We start from the raw sequence: 7,052 nt of genomic DNA on the forward strand, positions 1-7,052 counted from the left end.
ACCAACATTGACTCTTTTTCTGTTTTTCTGCCTCGTTTTTTTCTAAATTTTGTGAAGAAATAATAGTGTCCAAAGGTTAAATGTCGTTACCTCTAATCTTTTCAGACAAAGAATTATAAAACATTAAAGGTCTATGAGCAGAGTCCTGTAGAAAGATGACGGGTAAAGCTGCGGCTGCACCTGCCCACATCTGGTGAACTGTTCCCGGACACAGAGAGAAATGTGTTATTAACTGGTTTAATGGGAAGAGAGACGGTTTTGCAGGCTGTTTATTTACTGGTGTGGTTTTCTGTTGGAGTCGAGCCATTTTCAGTTTGGTGGCAGCTGCAGGCGTCTGAAGGAAATGTAAAATATAAGTGACTCACCGGTCTGAGGTATTTTTTAAATGATCTCCTACGGCTAAAAAAAATAGATATATACTGTGTTGACATAGAATTTATATCGTATGATGACTGGAGTAGAAATCAGGCTTAGATCCTCTCTACAGTCTGAACTACTTTATTTATTCTGTCCTTACGTTGAATATATGGTATATGGAGTGATTTTGAAGTTCTCCTATAATTTCTCTCCATGATGAAAATGTAACTCATTAGAATCTAATTTGATTAAGTGATTATTATCTGGTGTTTTTGAATGAATTTAGATTCAACTTTCTTACTGTGTTTCTTGTAAACGTCAATAGTTTTCAGTTTTTTGGGTTTTTATCTCAGCCGAGTATATTTATGCAAAAAGACAGAAAAGTGCTTCTTGTTTATTTGGCTGTTTATCTGTTAATGACTGACGCTGCGGTGGGAGAACATCCTCCCCTCAGTTTATCCTCATGTGTTCATGACTGAGTTTTAAAAATTGCCTCCTGTTCTGCTGTTTAAGTTTTGCATTTAGAGTGATTACCTGCTTAAAGTGATCCTGTTTTTCCTTCGCTCTGATGACACAGTGATTCTTAATCTGTCTGAAGTGACTGTCAGGCCCTCACACGTGTTCGAGCCCATATTACTGCAAGATTGAACATTTTCTTTTAAAAAAGCAGAGCCATTACTGCAAAAAAACATGAAATAACCCCACACAGAGTAAAAAACGGTTTGAGACGGTTAACCGTTTTTTGATTTCCTATTTGGAAAAGGTTCAGCAGTCCATCCCGACCCTTTAAACAAACACATCAGTATATGGTCTGCAGGATCTGACTCCTATTTCACACCTCTTCCTCTGTCTGTGTGTGTGTGTGTGTGTGTGTGTGTGTGTGTGTGTGGTAATGACTGCTCTGCTCTTTGCCAACAAAGCAACTTTCTCGCTCTCATCTCCCATCTCTTGTTTCCAGCTGTTTACCAGTGTGCACTCTTCCACCTCTTCCTCATTTCTCACATTGCTCCGAATGTGCAGCAGATCTGCAGTTTGTGACGTTACCTGTTTCTCTGCTTTCATACGAGCATGTAATTGTTGCATCAGACATCGGTGGAGATTGTCTGCGGAGGGAGAAAAAAACTGGTTAGCCAGGCAGAGGGAAACGAGCTTTGCTCAGCAAATACATAGTGCAGAGATACAAGTTATCAGGGTGAGAGTGAGTGTGCATTTGGATGTTTGGATGTTAGATGAGTGTTTGTACTGGGAGAGGGGAGCTGTTGTGTTTGTGCATATGTGTGTGTCTATGACTTGTGTGGATATTTTTTGGTTTGAAACCTTCAATGTGAAGCAGAGTACCAGAGGGTCATACAAGATACATATTTAATATTCTTAAAATAATAGTATTTAAATGCATTTACAAAGTATTCTGGGCAGAATTCAATACCCTGACATTATAGATACATGTATCGTCTGTAAAACACATTCTAACTTTAAGTGGCAGCAGAAATTAGTGGGTTCTGCCGAGGACCAATTATGTTTATACAAAATAATACTTTTATGTGGGCTGATGGGACTTTGGGGCAAATCACAACACATGATAGCTTCATAAATTCCCACTACATTTCTTTCCTTTCCTTTCTGTAGCCTTCATCCTTCTTCCGGTGAATTTGGCATAACATCTCAGTGTGTGTGTTTTTAAAAGTGTCTGACATTTTGAAGTTGCAAGGACAGACCAAAGTGTCCTCAGCATTGTCCTCAATGTTGGACATTGACAGCTTCAGAGGTCTGTTTTAGGATTAAGGTTAGAAGAGGTTGAGGATAAGGTTAAGTGCCTGTGATGGTTAATGTGCGAGTCTGTAGGGGAATGCATTATGTGTCCTCACAAGTAACGGAAGACTGTGTGTGTCTGTCTGTGTGTGTGTGTGTGTGTGTGTGTGTGTGTGTGTGTGTGTGTGTGTGTGTGTGTGTGTGTGTGTGTGTGTGTGTGTGTGTCTGTCTGTGTGTGTGTGTTTTGATGAAAGGAAGCATCTTCTACTCGTGCTGCGTTTCTTTCCTCCTCCTCTTTGTCTCTTTGCTGGTGACACAGAGTGGAGGTGAGAGGGCAGCACTACCAATGCAACACCATTCATCACACATGTCAAACAGCTAAACCAGCTGCTGGGGGCAGGCGGCATGGATTTGCATTTCATCCCTCTCCCTCCCTCCCTCCCTCCCTCCTCCCTCCCTCTCTCCCTCTCTCTCTCATCCTTTATATATTTCCATCATAGCTCCAGATTTGATAAACGACTCCTGAAGCCACATGATTTTCCAGCTGTTAGGACGAGAACGTTGCTTTATTGACCAACACGTTTTCCATGTATTGAGCTTTGAGTCCCAGAGCAGCCTGGTCTCCTGTGGGTCTTCATTAAGAATCAGAATGATGGGCAGTGTAGTCACCGGGTCGGAGGACTGGTTGTACTTAGTGTGTTGGAATGAGAGTGACTCTTGTTTCTGGTTCATGTTAACACAAGGGGGAACATCCCTGAGTTATTGGCAGTGATTAATATGTAAATAATTATTACATTAATCCTCTATTCTGTCAAATTGGTAAAAGGCTGAAAAAAAAATTACTATCAAAATGTTATGAAATCAATTAAGAGCGAAAATGAATAACAGTTTTAGTGCTAATCTTACATAAATATTCAGCTTTTTCAGCAAACACTGTGTTCTATATATATCCTGCAAATCCCTCTACACAACACAACAAGTACAACACACAACTTTACCTTAACAGGTACTTCACTTTAAATGCATCGGCGACAGGTCACCGAACAAACACTTTAATCTCAGAGCCCATCTGCAAATTGTCTGAGGCTAAATTAACCTCTGAGGGCAACAGACAATATATCAAATGTTTCTCCTCTTGAAATAAAACCAGTGAAACTTTTTCTAGGTGTTTTAGGTCCAGATAATATTCTGGCTAATCTCTGTTAACAGCTTTCTGCATATGAAACCTCAAACTAGAAATCAGAACTTTTCTTGGACAGAATCCTGTCTCTCACCCACAGATTTTGAACATTTACTTGCAGAATCTGATTTATTACATTTCACACCCTCCTTATTGAAAGTAACCCTGTGTTTTCTAACAAGACAAATGCGGTGACATGCGAAAACAGAGTTCAACACATTTACTCACAACACGTTAGTATTGAATAAATGTGATACTTTCATTGGACTGAGCACAGGCACATTATTCTCTGTTAGAGGAAACCAAATTACCAGAGTGTGAACTGTGTCTATCAGAATATCCCTGCTGCTTCATATCAGTTAGAAACTTGTGAAGCTCTGCAGCTCGTGTGTGTTTGACACATGTGATCATGCGTTTGACATAATAAGCAGTAAAAGGATGCACTTGTGTCCCGGGCCCAGATGTGTTGACCTCTTGTTTTTCACGAGGTTTAAAGAGAGCAGGTTACGCAACATTTCATAGTTTACATGCTGCTGACGGAGAATCAGCCTCACAGAAAGTTTTAAAGTGTTTATAATTCGTACATTTCCATGACATGTTTAGATTTCTCCGGCTCCTCTGACAGACACATGAATGTCTGTGCTCTTCTCTGCGATAGTAACATGAAGGTTATCTCTCTGCACGGCTCTTCTGGCACATTTTTCATCCCACTATATTCTTTTCACATTCACCGACATCCTTGCCTGCCCACACGTTTTCCTTTCTCTCCACTCATCTTGCTCTCCTTGAGATCTGCAGTTGAGTTGTGTTCAGGTGTGGAGTGGGAGGTGGCCTTACGTTTCACCTTGCAGTCTTTTCAAACGTGGGACTATTCAGGCTGAGAGCAGGGACGTTCGTGAAAGCTGAGAGGGTGAATTCAACAGGAAAACCGTGTTGGCAGAAATAAACAGTAATTGATTGCCGTACATTGTTGGACGCTGGAGAAAAGAAAGCAGTGTTTGCATGATTTAAATTTTCTGACGTGTGTGTGTGTGTGTGTGTTTGTGTTGCCACTGGATGTTTGTATCTAAGTATACTTGTCGTATACTGACAGAGAGCACAAGTGTTTGTGAGTACGGAGCCGTGGGTGCTCGGCATCTTGCTCCTGTGGGCTTTTAATCTGCCACTGGCGGCTGGTGGGACGACTTGATGAACAATCTCTTAATCAAAGCCTAATTGTTTAGCATGATCCTGAGTGACCTGCTTAATGGAACCCCCTTGATTAATGATGTGTGTTAACGAACACAGTGGGAGACACCCCAAAACCTTGTCCGACTCTCGTTAATTAAAGGCTGGGCCCCAACACTGTCTGAGGCTGGAACACGCCGCATAACGTAATGGAAGTGGAAACATAACCCCCCTCAGCTGACTGATGCCGGTCGTGGAGCTGTGATAGATTTAATGTTAACATAACGTTCTCTTCAGAGGTTTTCTGCACGTTCCGTAAATCATCTTATTTTATAGAACATATGGTTTTTTTACTGCACATGCACCGTGGTTTATATGTGAGAGAATCAAAGAGTAGAGAGATGTTTTCTTTGACCGTGAGTCCAAACTACACATGTCCCTCGTCCTTTAAATCTTGTCCATGAAATCAAGGCTTTTATAAAAACCCTGCACTCGGCCGTGTGTTTGAAAACCACACGGAGGAATAAAGAAGCAGCTCTGCCACGGCCTGGTTTTGGCTCTGGTCGTATGAAGTGGGGAGAAAATATGCAAAACCATCCTTTCCTGCCACACACACACACACACACACACACACACACACACACACACACACACACACACACACACACACACACACACACACACACACACACACACACACACACACACACACACACACACACACACACACACACACACACACACATGCTCAGATAAAACAGACTGAGAGGTTTTCTTCATTCATGTCTAACTTTTGTGGAAGCTTGCTCATGCTTTTCATGCAGTGGCACTTCAACACATGTGATGGGCAAAGGTTTTGCAGATACGAGTCTTCGCCAAGGACTTTGAAAGTTTCAAGGCTGCGACACACTAGGTTTCATCAGCGCTGCCACTTAAGAGCTGTATTTTTATATAGTAAAATTTAGATTTTATAATGAAAAACATGATTTAGTCTAATCAGTTTTTTCAGAGTGAGCTGCACACATTACTTAACAATTCAGTTATGTACATTCTATGTAAAATGACTCATTCATCATACACTTATTGTTAGAGTCTAAAATATTATTATACCAAGATATCGGCCAATGTATATTTTCAAAAAATGGCAATGATTCGAAAATGAAATGTTGTTATCAAATAAATAAATATATAATTAAGAGTTAATGTTTTACAGTTTAACCATCAACTGTCTTATGAAGAACTGTTTATAAAAAGAACATGTTTTCTTCATTGGTTATTCTGTTAATATTAGTATTTAAAATCTGCAAACATACACATTGATACCATTATTTCTGTAGCTCATAATTGATGAACTTTCGTAATGTGTAAGGGTTGGGGTTGGGGTTGGGGTTGGGGTTAGGGTTCTCCTGCAGCATTTAATACAGAGTCCACTGGTTCTCTGGTGAAGATGATTTGTTCTCTGCTGCCTGTTCCTACGTTGTGACTCAAGACTAAAGGTCTTTTACAGTCAGGGCCCCTCAGCTCTGGAACTCACTGCCCGAGGATCTGAGACTTATAGAATCAGTGAAATCCTTTAAATCACTTCTTAAAACATATATTTTTAAAAGAGCCTTTAATTAATTCTTGCATAAGAGAATTGCCAACATTTTATCATCATTTACTGTTGGGTTCTTTCTTCCTTTTCCTTTCCTCTTTGTTTCTTATCTATTGTTTTAGTTTTTTACTGTTTGTTGGTTTCTTCCATCATATTTTCTGTATCTTTTATTTGCCTTAGTCTTGAAATGTCCTAATCCTTGTTTATACATGTTAATAACTCTGTAACTTAATTTTGAAAAGTGCCGCATAAATAAACTTTATTATTATCATTATTCATGTGCTGCATGTTAAGAAGTTATGTGTCCAGCAAGGAGAAAGGCCTCCAAGCCTGAACGTCACCGCTCACTGATCCATGATCAGTTAATCTCTTCCAGTCAAGAACGGTGTTGGGTTCACACGCTGCCCCAACATCTATCTTCTCCAGCTCGGGCCACACAGGCTGGAAATGGAAAGGAGGCTGAGGAGGGGATAACGCATACGTTAAAGGAATATGTCGTATTATCCTGCATCTAGAAAATGTTTTGGGTCTCATGATTTATTGCTTAACTTCTTAAAAAAGAACCTTGTTGTATACGTTTTTATTTGACCTGTCGTAGCCGTTGTGGCTCTGCAGTTATCTGGTGACGAGGATGAAGATGTACCTGCACGCTGCTCCGCTCTCAGAATTCCTTTTCCACTCTTTTTTTCCACTCATTACTTCGGTCACGGTCAATAGCAGATGGTGCAGCTGCTGGTTTAATTGTCTTCATTACCAAGGCATCTGCTTTCTGCTTTTTTAAACCCACAACACTGTGGCATCACCCAGGCAGTGGAGGCCATGTTTGTGGAATCAGAAAACACACACGGACAAAGAAAATGAGTTTCTGACGACTGCGGTAACACCGGCTCTCAGCAAATTACAGTACTTTGTCTGTACTTTCGGGCAGAACAGCACCGCAGTAACCTCTTACATCTCCAGTGTAAAAGCACGACCAAAATAATATTAAACGTTATTGTCTGGCTA

Source organism: Hippoglossus stenolepis, chromosome 4 (assembly GCF_022539355.2).
Source record: "Hippoglossus stenolepis isolate QCI-W04-F060 chromosome 4, HSTE1.2, whole genome shotgun sequence".
Taxonomy (NCBI): domain Eukaryota; kingdom Metazoa; phylum Chordata; class Actinopteri; order Pleuronectiformes; family Pleuronectidae; genus Hippoglossus; species Hippoglossus stenolepis.